This window comes from Triturus cristatus, chromosome 1_1 (assembly GCF_964204655.1).
Source record: "Triturus cristatus chromosome 1_1, aTriCri1.1, whole genome shotgun sequence".
In the NCBI taxonomy this organism is placed as follows: domain Eukaryota; kingdom Metazoa; phylum Chordata; class Amphibia; order Caudata; family Salamandridae; genus Triturus; species Triturus cristatus.
Window position 1 is genome coordinate 99,156,887 of NC_140579.1, and position 13,689 is coordinate 99,170,575.

The following is a 13,689-nucleotide window of genomic DNA, read 5'->3' on the forward strand; positions in this document are numbered from 1 at the left end:
TCTCAGGTCTAACTTCCAGGCCTATTTGGGGGACTTCCATACAGGCATAAAACAAGCCTGGGTTGAAGGTACTTCCTCCCCAATTGCTGCTCCAAGGAACCAATCATTCTATTTTGGAATGTTCTACCATCGCATTAGACAATTTGTAATTCACCTTACACCCAAATGATCATTTTTCAAAGCTGTTCCAGGCAGACTTTTTGACGAAATCAAGGCAACATCCACAAGTGAATGTGGTCATCGCAGCAGGCAGTCCATGCGGAGGTCCTCCCTCACAACCACTATATTTATCCAACACTTAGGGCCCAATGTAGACTTGGCAGACTGTGTAAAGATAGTGAGGGTGGCAAAGGACTTTACATCCACCATTCTGCCTTTACTCCGCCCACCAAATTTAGAGCTTGCCACCAGTCCCCCGGTACAATTTAAGGGTTTGTATGAACTGTTGCCTTAGTAGTGTATCATGCATGGTAGGGAGAGAGACCAGGCCAGTGTCTGGTGAGGTGTCCCAACTACTGGTGCCTGCCAGTTCCTTCTCCCAGCTGTCCTCTGGCTCATCTAGGTGGCAATGGTAACCATAAGGGTCCTAAGACACCTTCCAATCGCCACCCTCTCCAGGTCTGTCAAAGGAAAAAGGCAATAGCTCTGATTCGGAAGCCATGGTGCCAGGCAGCGCCCGAGTCCATGTTGGAGTCGGGTATGACGATGGGGATGGCAGCACTGGAAGTGATGACACCGGAAAGGGCAGAATTCAGCAGCCCTACAGCTGCCTGCTGTTTTGAATGTACATCTACACAGTAGTGTTTAGTAAATGTATGTATAGTGGACCATGTGGCTGCTCTACACATTTCCTGTAAAGGAATGTTTCCCAGGAAAGCCATGGATGCCCCTAACTTTCGTGTTGAGTGGGCTCGTGGGGGAATCGTTAGTGTGCGTTTAGCTTTTTGATAGCAAATTTGAATACATTTAATGATCCATCTGGCTATACCTGCTTTGGGAATGGCGTTGCCCTTGTGTTGTGGAGAAAAGGCAATGAAAAGTTGTTTTGTCTTCCTAAAGTCTTTAGTTCTGTCTATATAGTACATGAGGGCCCTCTTTACATCTAGTGTATGGAGCATTCTCTCTGCGACATTTTGTGGATTTTGAAAGAAAACAGGCAGTTCAATAGTTTGATTCATGTGGAACTGCGATATTACTTTAGGCATGAATTTGGGGTTGGTACGTAGTACGACCCTGTTTGTGTGAACCTGTATGAATGGCTCTTGAATGGTTAGTGCCTGGAGTTCACTAACTCTTCTTAACGAAGTGATTGCTACTAGGAAAGCTACTTTCCAGGTGAGGAATTGAATCTCACATGAGTGGAGAGGTTCGAAGGGTGGGCCCATCAGTCGGGTGAGGACCAAGTTGAGGTTCCACACCGGTGCTGGTGGGTGTCTTGGGGGAATCACTCGTTTAAGTCCTTCTAAGAAGGCTTTGATGGCAGGCACTCTGAATAAAGAGAGGTGCTGCCTGTTTTGGAGATAGGCTGCTGTTGCGTTTAAATTGATACGGATTGAGGTGTATGCCAGATTGCATCGGTATAGGTGTAAGAGGTAACAGATTAGGTTTTGAATGGATGCGTCTAGCGGGTTAATGTCATTGTTGGTGCAGTAAATGACAAACCTCTTCCATTTAGCTGCATAGCAAGCTCTGGTAGTGGGTCTCCTGGCCTCCTTGATGATCTCCATACAGTCAGGTGGCAGGTTTAGGTAGCCAAACTCTAAGACTTCAGGAGCCAGATTGCCAGGTTCAGATGTTGCGGATCTAGGTGCTGAATTTCGCCATGGCTCTGCGTTAGGAGTGCAGGTCTTATCCGCAGCTTTTGATGCGGCACTACGGAAAGTTCCAGAAAGGTGGTGTACCATGGCTGGCGCGCCCACGTTGGAGCAACTAGGATGAGTGTCAGTGAGTGCTGTCGCAGTTTGCGTGCCACCAGCGGTATTAATGGCGCTGGGGGAAAAGCGTACGCAAATCTGCCGGACCAGTTCATCCATATCGCATTGCCCTGCGATTGTGGATGTGGGAACCTGGTGGCAAAGCTTTGGCATTTTGCGTTTTCGTTTGTGGCGAATAGGTCTATCTCTGGATGACCCCACTGTTGGAAGTACGGTTGGAGCACTGATGGGTGTAGGTCCCACTCGTGCATCTGGTGGCTGTGTCTGCTGAGCAGATCCGCCATCTGGTTGTCCTTGCCAGGGAGGTGTTTTCCGCCATGAGGAATATGTTCCTCTGAATGGCCCACTTCCACATGCTCTGAGCCAGATGAGACAACTGTGGAGAGTGTGTTCCTCCCTGCTTCTGTATGTAGTACATGGCAGTCATGTTGTCCGTCCGGATGAACACGACTTTGTTGCACAAGTGTACTTTGAATGCCTTCATGGCGAGGAAGATTGCCATCAGTTCCAGAACGTTGATGTGCATCTTCTTTTGTTGTGTCGTCCATAGTCCCTGCACTGTGTAACTGAGTACATGAGCTCCCCATCCCTGGAGAGAGGCGTCCGCTGTCAGTATTATTTGTGGAATAGGCTCTTGGAACGGTCGGCCCTTGCAAAGGTTTTGTGGATTCCACCAATGCAGAGAGTTGTATGCCCGACCGCTCACCAACACTAGGTCTTTTAATTGCCCGTGAGCCTGATTCCATTGACGTGCCAAGCACTCCTGAAGCGGGCGCATATGTAGTCTCGCGTGTGGGACTATGAAAATGCAGGAGGTCATCATGCCAATCAACTGCATGAACACTCGCGCAGGAAGGGAGTGTTGAGGTTTGAACTTTGAGATCAGCATTTGCATGCTGTTGATCCTCACTAAATTTGGCTGAGCTGTGGCTGCCAGAGTGTCTATGGTCGCACCCAGGTACTGTTGTACGTGTGCGGGTTGGAAATGTGATTTTGGGTAATTTAGTGAGAATCCCAGACTGTGAAGAAGGTGAATGGTGAGGAACATGTGGCTGGCACATTGCTGGGCTGACTTTGCCTGAACAAGCCAGTCGTCCAGGTAAGGGTAGACGTGAATGTGTTGTCTCCGTAGATGTGCAGCCACTGTAGCTAGGCACTTGGTAAAAACCCTGGGTGCTGTTGTCACGCCGAAGGGGAGGACTTTGAATTGATAGTGCTGCCCATGAATAGTGAACCTGAGATATTTTCTGTGTGACGGGTGTATGGGTATGTGGAAGTACGCATCTTTGAGGTCTAGTGTGGCTAGGAAGTCTCCCTGGCTGAGCAGCGGGAGAACCTGCTGTAGGGTGAGCATATGGAAATGCTCTGACAGAATGTAGTGGTTGAGGGGTCTCAGGTCTAGTATAGGTCTGAGCGACCCGTCCTTTTTTGGGATTAGGAAGTACAGAGAGTACACCCCTGTACCCTGCTGGTTGACGGGCACGACCTCTATTGCACCTTTTTGCAGCATACTTAGCACTTCCTGCTGCAATAATGCTAAGTGCTCTGCGGACATAGGACGGTGCTTTGGCGGTATTGTGGGTGGAGTGGAGGTTAATTCGAGACAGTAACCGTGCTGGATAATATCCCTGACCCACCTGTCCGTGGTGATGGTTTTCCACGTGGACAGGAACCGCTGGGGTCTTACCCCCGACAGGTGTTATGTGGTCGGGGGGAAGGGAGAGGGCGTCACTGTTTGTTCTTGGGCGAGGACCTGGTGTTGCCGTAACCGCGTCCTCTGCCCTTGGTGCTGGAGCCACGATATCCACCTCTGTTGGTTTTATCGTAGGTACTCTGTGTGCCCCCTTTAGTGTATTGCTGCTGTGACCCCTGGCCTCTAGCTGCTCCCCTATTCCCAAGGCGACGAAAGGAGCCACTACGAAATGTCTGCGTTTGCAGAGCGCCCATTGACTTCGCAGTGTCAGTGTCCTTCTTTATCTTTTCTAAGGTGGTGTCGGGGTTGACTGGCTGATTCAGGATGTTGTTTTGAATCTCTGGTTTGAATCCGGAGATTCTCAACCAAGCGTGTCGTCGTAACATGACGCTGGTGTTTATCGCCCTTGCAGCTGTGTCGGCAGCATCTAGTGCGCACTTAATGGATGCGTTGGTAAGAAGTTGTCCCTCTCTGATGAGGTGCTCCGCTGCCTCTTTGTATTCGTCTGGCAGATGCTGGAGTAGTGACTAGCGTGTCGTAGTGTGAACGATCATAGCGAGCCAGGAGGGCCTGTGTATTGGCAATGCGCCAGATGTTTGCTGCTTGAGCTGCAATTCTCTTGCCTGAGGTCTCCAGCACTTTGGACTCCTTGTCTGGGGGAGGAGCATCACCTGTTTGCGAGTGGGCTCGTTTGCGAGCGTTAGCAACCACCATGGAGTCCAGAGGTAACTGACTTCTAATGTACATAGGGTCCCCGGGCGCAGGTTTGTATTTTTTTTCAATCCTGGGGTTTAGCACCCGTGCCCTGGTTGTTTCCTTGAAAATGTCCTTTGCAGGCTTGAGAACACCTTTCAATATGGGCAAAGTTTTGACAGTGCGCTCGGAGGAGGCGAAAGTGTCCACTAAGAAGTCTTCCTCAACTGTGTCCAAGTGGAGTTGTACTCCATGATTGTCTGCAGCACGTTCTATGAGGGCATTGAAGGCAGCAGTGTCCTCTGTGGGAGATGTTTTTGCGCCGTAAAGCTGCGTGTCCTGGGTATCTGTTGCAGCACCCTGGTCTGTAGGGTCATCCCAAGCTTGATCTGGGTCCTGCTGCTCTTCAGGATCGATATCCCTAGGGTAGGTGGTATCATCACCTATGTAATCCTCCATTGCGTCCCTGTCGGAGGGCGTAGGAGAAAAGGACTGGGGATCCTGATAGGAGGTGTGCAAGCGTTCGTATAGAACCGGTTCTGACTCTGCTGGCAGTTTCTGCTTCAGAGGGATTCTGTAGGAGTCCAAGGCCTGCTCTGGCGTGACCTTCCGTTTTCGGAGTATGAGTCTGCCAGTGTCTGCGTCGATGAATTGAGACTGTGAAGGCTCAGTAGGAGAGTGTCCAGTAGATGGGGACTTTGTCTGGCGGACACGTGTTCGGATCTCGAACATCTTCGTCGCCGTGGATGGCGGTAAACCAAAAGTGATGTTGGTTGGTGCCGAGGGTGCATTTGGAGCCTTGTTCGGGTCGGGGCCCGACGTGGACCGAAGGGCTGCCTGTTCCCTGATGCGTTGCAACGACGCCGCGACTTGCCGCACCGAGAACGCCGAAGGTTCTGTGGTGCCGAGTGGTTCCGTAGAGGTAGGCGTCGACTGCTTCGGAGCCACAGGGTCATCGATCCGAGGAGAGGTATTAGCGGTCGTCGGAGCCGATGACTTGACGCGTGTCGCTGTCTCTCCATGCCACTGGAATCAAGCTATCCTGGCTGACGAGGGCTGAAAGCCCGAAACCGGTCCTAGGATGCTTGTTTCCAGTCCAGGGAGGACCTGGCTTGGCAGTTCGGGCTGGACTGTTCCCATGGGGCACAGGGTCAAGACTGATTTGCATATGGCTGGGTTCAAACTGGAAAGGCATGGTGAGCAAAAAAACGATGGATTTAGGCCCAGATCTCTGTACTGGGGTGAATGTATGACATTGTTCTGCATTCTGTCCATCAATTGTTATTTTTGCATTTGTCACCCCGAGTGGGAAGGGTATGCTCAGACGTGAGTCCCTTGCTCTCCATGCCACTGGAATCAAGCTATCCTGGCTGACGAGGGCTGAAAGCCCGAAACCGGTCCTAGGATGCTTGTTTCCAGTCCAGGGAGGACCTGGCTTGGCAGTTCGGGCTGGACTGTTCCCATGGGGCACAGGGTCAAGACTGATTTGCATATGGCTGGGTTCAAACTGGAAAGGCATGGTGAGCAAAAAAACGATGGATTTAGGCCCAGATCTCTGTACTGGGGTGAATGTATGACATTGTTCTGCATTCTGTCCATCAATTGTTATTTTTGCATTTGTCACCCCGAGTGGGAAGGGTATGCTCAGACGTGAGTCCCTTGCTCTCCATGCCACTGGAATCAAGCTATCCTGGCTGACGAGGGCTGAAAGCCCGAAACCGGTCCTAGGATGCTTGTTTCCAGTCCAGGGAGGACCTGGCTTGGCAGTTCGGGCTGGACTGTTCCCATGGGGCACAGGGTCAAGACTGATTTGCATATGGCTGGGTTCAAACTGGAAAGGCATGGTGAGCAAAAAAACGATGGATTTAGGCCCAGATCTCTGTACTGGGGTGAATGTATGACATTGTTCTGCATTCTGTCCATCAATTGTTATTTTTGCATTTTTTGCTGTCTTCGAAGTGGACTCAGATGGAGCGGCCATTTTAACTTTGGTGGTCGGGGCCGACTGTTTCGGTGCCAGGGGCCGAGGCGCTTTTGTGGGACCGATGGCCTTCCTTTTCGGGTCGGTACCGATATCTGCTGCAGCGAGTTCGGCGCCAAAATCCCTCTTAGTGCGTTCGGAGCCGATGGTCTGTGCTGGCGTCGAATGAGTGGAGGTCTTCGAGGGCTTCGAGCCGACCACTGCCAGTTTCACTTTTGGTGGAACTGGTGCGACGATTGGTTTCGGTTTCATTGAAGGGAAACCAGTCTTTTTCGGTAATAATGGCTCGTGCTGGATGTTCGAGGCCGGGCCCGAAGGCGGGGCCGAAGAACTTTGGGATTGATCTCGGGTAAGGCCCGAAGGCGATCCCTTGACCGGAGCCGTAGAATGACGCACTTTGATGGCCTCCGTTTCGACGAGTAGGCCTGGCTCTTCACCAGAGCTATCTTCTTCGGCCCCAAAGGCCTCATCATAGTCTCCTACCTCGTCGACGGCTTCTTCCCTGTGAAAAAGCTCTTCATCGGCGTCCTCCGATCGGGAATCGTGTTCGGAAGCGGGGCTGGAGTTTACTTCTTCCACGCTCTCAACATCTTCGTCCTCAGTGCTGAAGATGTTGGCCGGGGCCGGTGCCGATTGCTGCGCTTCTAATCTCGCTGCCCTTCGATTCCGGAGAGTCTTCTTGGATCGGAATCGGGCACAGGCCATACATTTCGATTCGTCGTGATCCGGCAAGAGACAATTGTTGCATACTGGGTGGACGTCGATGTGTGGGTATTTGGCGTGGCATACAGGACACCGTTTGAATGGGGTCCTCGATTCCATCGTCGATGTAAGGTCGATGTTCGGATTAAACGGATCCGAAAAACTGGAAGAAGTTTCTAACTAAGCAAGAAAGCAGTCGATACCGAGCGGGAACAGTACCGACGAAAACTAAAGGCCTTTTGGCCTTAAACTAAATTTTCCTAACTTGAGCTAAGATAAGCACATCCGAACCCAATGGCGGAAAAAAACAATCTAAGGATGGAGAGGATGCCCATGCGCACTGTAGTCCAGGGGAGGAGTCACCTATCTCGTGATACTTCGAAGACTCTTCCAGGACAACAACGTGCAAACATCCGGACCCAACACTATGCGGCGATCTATGCACAGATATGAATTCAGCAGCCCACATGCCTTCGAACATATGGGTGCTTCATACTGCTGTGTGTGGGTGGCAGGGCCTCTATCATATATGGGTGCTTAATACTGCTGTGTGTGGATGGCAGGGCCTCTATCATATATGGGTGCTTCATACTGCTGTGTGTGGATGGCAGGGCCTCTATCATATATGGGTGCTTCATACTGCTGTGTGTGGGTGGCAGGGCCTCTATCATATATGGGTGCTTCATACTGCTGTGTGTGGATGGCAGGGCCTCTGTCATATATGGGTGCTTCATACTGCTGTGTGTGGATGGCAGGATTATAAGGAACAAGGAGACCCTAGGAATCGGAAGGGACCAAGGGTGTAAACATTTTTATAAAGGAACAGTGGTCCCATTCAATTAGAGTAAGTTAAGATGCCACAATTAGTACAATGAAAAATTGGGTTTTATGTTTGAAGACAATGCAGAAAATACTAGTAAATTACAGTAAATAGTGAGAAAAAGTAAAACAGTGAGTGAGTTGGTGGCAGGGTAATAGGAAATCAGCCGATTTCCGGTACCCAGGCAAGTGATTTAAAAGGTGACTTTTTGGTGCTCGAAGGTAGTTGTTAACAAAAAGTCAGTAAGACATTTCGACGACGTTTCGATCCCTTAGCGAGTGGTGGGATCTCTTCAGGACAGGAGAATGACAATTATTTGCCTGGGAGGTAGCCTAGTGGGAAGGGGGAGAAGAATGACAGTATGCAAAGTTAGGAAGGGAGGTTAAAAAGAATAAAAGGAGGCGAAGGGAGAGTGGTGTAAAATAGTAATATACGAGGAGAGAGGAGTGCCATAAGGGTGGTGCAGAGAATTAAAAAGTCAAGGTGGAAGAGACTTACAGTGTCCGGAGCGGGAAGAAATTGCTCCACACTGGGTGGTGTGTGATGCGCAGTAGCGTCACGTAAAGCAAGTGCGAAAGATAGTGTTGAAGTCCGGGACTCGTGGAAGGTTCAGGGATACGTGGAGGCGGGAAAATCAGCCAGAATTGCGATGAGACAATGGGAGGCGAAAAATGGCCAGTCAGGTAAGGTCACATACATCAATAACGGAGGCCAGGACTCGAAGGATGTTGGGAATCCGAGGTGGCAGAGAAGTGAACCTAAAGGGGAATCGGAGGGTAATAGGCAGGTAGGGAAGTGCGTGAACGCAAGGTGCAAGGGGAAGTCAGGCGGGCTAAGGCTTACCAAATTGACGTTGAGCCAATGAGAGGAGGAAAAGGTCCGTCAAGTGCGAGTCAGGCCAATTCTTGAATACAATTGAGGTTCGGAGGGAGCCGGAACGTGCGTGTGGAAGCGTTCGCAAAACAATGCAGCCTGCGGGGAGAGAGGAGGGATAGTGAGCAAGGAGGGGGTGGGCGGTGGGGGGGGGGGGGGGTTTAACGAAGGTGGGAATAGAATTGGACTCACCGTGGGGCGGGAGCCCGGATAACGACAACATGGTAGGTAGCCGATAGAACCGTGGTAAGGCGTATGGTAACGCGAATAACCTGTGGGGTGGAGGGAGGGAAAATGAGTAGGGTAGGGGGGGTAATCTGAGGGAAGGGGAAGGAGACGAGCGACGTAAACTCACCTGGGGAGCCTGCGAGGATCCGGCTAGGCGAGAAGGTGCGGGCTGTGTGTGCGGGTGGAGAGCCTCAATGGGACGGAAGTACACTATGAATTAGACCCGCCCAGTAATCGACAGAGAAGAAAGCCAAAGTAGGCCAAGAGGGCAACCATGATGGAATGGTCATGGTCGTCCAAGGATATATGTAATAGGGGAAAAAGGATAGTTTAAGGAAGATGAAAGGAAGGTAAAAGAAGCCAAAAAAGTGGCGGCTCGGGATGAGGGTCGAAGACCAGTGGAGAAGAGGAAGACAGGGGGGAATTGTTAGTATAGAGAAGGGTATGATTTCAAAAATTAAAGTTGAAAAATTAGGAAGGGAAGGAAGAGGGGTAAAAGGCATGGAAACAACAGGGACATGCTCAGTTATTGGTACATTAAGGTACAGAAAACAATTCAGTCAAATTACGCAGGGCTAATTGTACATTTTGAGGATATTCAAGGGTTAGAGTAGATTAGACCAGTCCTCAAGTCGGTTCAGTCCAGAGTGATGGCTATCACAGCGAATTATCCATTTGAGTTCCTCTTTGTTGAGGACAGATGCAATGTTCATGTTCCTTGAGGACTGCATGATAACGCTGATCACCTGCCATGTCATGTCGTCCTCGGTATGATTGAGTTGTGTGAAATGTTCAACAAGAGGAGCGTTAGCCGTCTTGCAGCGGATTCTGCTTCTATGTTGACAAATGTGAATCCTGATTTTCTGCGTAGTTTGGCCCACATAGATCAAATTACAGGGACATGTTATGGCGTATATAACATTATTAGTGTTACAATTAGAAAAATTGTTCAAGGTGATGTTAATGTTAGCATGCACGAAGGTTTTGGTATCTGATGTGAGGCAGCAGACACTGCAGCTTGTACATTTGAAATGACCCACCAGTCGTGGTAGATTGCAGAAGGATCTAAGGGTTGGATCCCTTTTGGGTTCTGGGAGTGCGGCCCTGACCAGATGGTCCTTAATGCTTTTGTTCTTTTTAAATGCAAAGAGGGGGCATTCTATATGGAGGTTGCTGGCATTCAGTGTTGGCCAGTGTCTCTTGATACATTTTTTCACTACGCTAGAGATGGGTGTGAAAGTGGTGACACAAACAAGTTTGTCATTCTGTTTCTTGTCCTTGGGGGTGAGTAGATTTTCCCTCGGGCAATACCAGGCTCTCTTGAGCGATCTCTTGACTAATTTCCGTGGGTAACCCCTGTCAGTCAATTTTTTGAGTAGCAGGTTAGCTTCAGAGAAATAGTCTTGTTTGAAGAAGCAGTTACGCCGTATACGCAAGAATTGTGAGTATGGGAGTGAGTCGCGAAGAGCTCTGGGGTGGTGACTGCTATATGCCAAAAGAGTGTTTTTCTCGGTGGCTTTGCGGTAAAGGGTGGTGTAGATGGCAGGGCCTCTATCATATGGCCTCTATCATATATGGGTGCTTCATACTGCTGTGTGTGGATGGCAGGGCCTCTGTCATATATGGGTGCTTCATACTGCTGTGTGTGGGTGGCAGGGCCTCTATCATATATGGGTGCTTCATACTGCTGTGTGTGGGTGGCAGGGCCTCTATCATATATGGGTGCTTCATACTGCTGTGTGTGGGTGGCAGGGCCTCTATCATATATGGGTGCTTCATACTGCTGTGTGTGGATGGCAGGCTGCTGTGTTACTCACAAGGCATTTTTTGAAGCACAGTGCCAGCAAATCCTTAGTTTTGCGCAAATTATATCAGTTCAATAAAGTTTTTAAAACAAGGCTACTTATTCTGCCATCTAAGACTGATATACAAGTTCACAGTTTTGAAATAATAGCACCAAGATGCTACTTTTTCGTACATTTATAAAACCTTGTGTCATAATATTAGTGAGAACAAGAATTCACACATTAAGTTTTCATTAAGTTTTCATTATATTGTCTATAAGAAAAAGAGAACATACCTGCCCAAGATGATCTGCACTCCCTAGAGAGAAAAGAGAGAAAGTGGACAAATAAATATTTATACCACATCATTCTGAGTACAGATTTCCTTTTTAAGGGACACTGAGCTGCTATTGGAGGATAGATATTTCCTGAAATGTGGCATGGTAAAATGGCCTATATTAAGCCACTAGGCAGCCAATATTCGACACGGAGAGTGGGTTGAGAGAGCAGAACAGTCCCAATGCACGTTGGTGTGTTATACTCGTATATTAATAAATTATGAAGCACGTTGTGCACCAAAGGAGGCCATCTTGGCGCTAAATCTGAAAGAGAACTTACAAGGAAGCAAAAATGAATATCTTTAGCTGTTTTGTGAAAGCTTAACAGCGGATTCAGAGCAGTGAGTCCATATACTCATGGAGAGTCCCTTGGCTCACTCCTATTTATGTCACTTCATGAAATACCCTTGCTGGTTGAATACAGCTTCAACACCCAGCACCCCACATCAGCCACCGACGCCCTGGACTCACCGCCCCCCAGTCTCACCATCCGCCTGATCTCCTGGAACCACGTCAATGACGAAGACACCATCAAGACCATGAACACCATCCACTCCGGCTCACCATCAGACCCCTGCCCCCACCACATCTTCAACAAAGCGAGCCCCATCATCGCACCCCAACTCCGGAAGATCTTCAACAGCTCATTCGAGACCGACACCATCCTGGAAAGCTGGAAACACGCAGAGATCAACGTCCTACTCAAGAAACCCAGGGCAGACCCTAAGGACCTCAAGAATTTCCGTCCCATTTCCCTGCTCCCGTTCCCGGCGAAAGTCATCGAGAAGATCCCATGAAGACCCAATTCCTCGAAGAAAACAACACCCTGGACTCGTCCCAATCCGGAGTCAGCAGCAACCATAGCACCAAAACCGCCCTCATCGCTGCCATGGACGACATCAGGACCCTGCTGGGCAATGGCGAAACCGCGGCCCTCATCCTCCTGGACCTCTCAGCCACCTTCGACACCATCTGCCACCACACCCTACACACACACCTCTACATCGCAGGGATCCGCGACAAAGCCCTGGACTGGATCACCTCCTTCCTCACAGACAGAACCCAGAGAGTCCGCCTACCTCCATTTCGATCCAAAGCCACCAAGATCACCTGCGGCGTACCCCAAGGATCATCTCTCAGCCAGACCCTCTTCAACGTCTACATGACACCACTCGCCAACATCGTTCGATCACACAACCTCATCATCTCATACGCCGACGACACCCAGCTGATCCTCTCCCTCACCAAAGACCCCGCCACCGCCAAAACCAACTTCCATGAAGGAATGAAGGCAGTTGCCTGAAACTGAACTCTGACAAGACGGAGGTCCTCATCCTCGGCTCCACCCCTTCCGCCTGGGACAACTCCTGGTGGCCGGCCTCGCTGGGAACTGCGCCAAAACCCACCGACCACGCACGCAACCTGGGGTTCATCCTGGACTCATCTCTATCAATGACCCCAGCAAGTCAACGCCGTCTCCTCCTCCTGCTGCTTCAACACCCTCTGCATGCTTCGCAAGATCTACAGATGGATCCCCACTGGAACCGGAAGGACGATCACGCAGGCCCTTTTCACCAGCAGGCTGGACTACGGCAACTAACTCTACGTGGGAACCAAGGCCAAACTCCAGAAGAGACTCCAACGCATACAGAACGCCTCCGCACGCCTCATCCACAGTATCCCCCGCCACAGCCACATCACTGCCCACCTGAGGGACCTGCACTGGCTCCCCAACAAGAGGATCACCTTCAAGCTCCTCACCCACACTTACAAGGCACTCCATGACGCCGGGCCAGCATACCTCAACAAGTGACTCCCCTTCTACACCCCCAACCGTCAGCTGCGCTCCGCTGACCTCGCCCTCACCACTGCCCCACACATCCACCGAATGACCACCAGCGGCAGATCCTTCTCCCACCTTGCCGACAAGACATGGTACACCCTTCACATCCACCTGCGATAGACCCAGGACCTGCTGACCTTCAGGAGACTTCTCAAGATCTGGTTGTTCGAGCAGTAGCAGCCCCCCCCCCCCTCCTCAGCGCCTTGAGACCCTCACGGATGAGTAGCGCGCTCTACAAATTATTGATTGAATACCAGTGATGGACAAATCACCTCAGTGAAACCCAATGAACCAAACACTGTCTAAATCGTTCGCAAAAACCATCCATACATCCAAAAACACTGCCTGATAAATCAGACACATAAATAGGTTTACAATACAAACCACTATTAAACAATTCGGGTAAAGCAATTTTCACTCACCAAGCACAACTTGTCAATTGAAATCTACCATAACCCGCTGCTACACAGGAGGGGATTAGAGACCAGCAATTGTCAGTAAACCAGTGGTAAAGTGCTCGTGCTCTCTCCCTTAAACATGGTAAAATTAGCTTATACCCAATTGGGACATTTAATTTACTTGTAAGTCGTTTCTAAAGTGGTACTCCATGTACCCAGGGCCTAGAAATTAAATGCTCCCAGTGGGCCTGTAGCACTTATTGTGCCCCCCACTTAAATAGCCCTTTAAAACATGTCTGCAGACAATCCTTTTACCAGGCCTAAACCTCCATTTTTATTACATGTAAGTCACTCCTAGGGTAGACCCTAAACTGCCAAGAGGACTGAATGCAGTGTAAAACG

General features: G+C 49.9%; 1 pseudogene across 1 annotated transcript in view; it reads right to left on the bottom strand.

Moving 5' to 3' along the window:
• The window catches only part of LOC146869617 (E3 ubiquitin-protein ligase TRIM11-like), a 109,784-nt pseudogene that overhangs the window by 69,548 nt on the left and 26,547 nt on the right, over positions 1–13,689 (bottom strand). The window contains exon 5 of the transcript XR_014962402.1: positions 11,005–11,027. The product of XR_014962402.1 is annotated as an E3 ubiquitin-protein ligase TRIM11-like (transcript). The remainder of the gene's footprint in view (positions 1–11,004; positions 11,028–13,689) is intronic.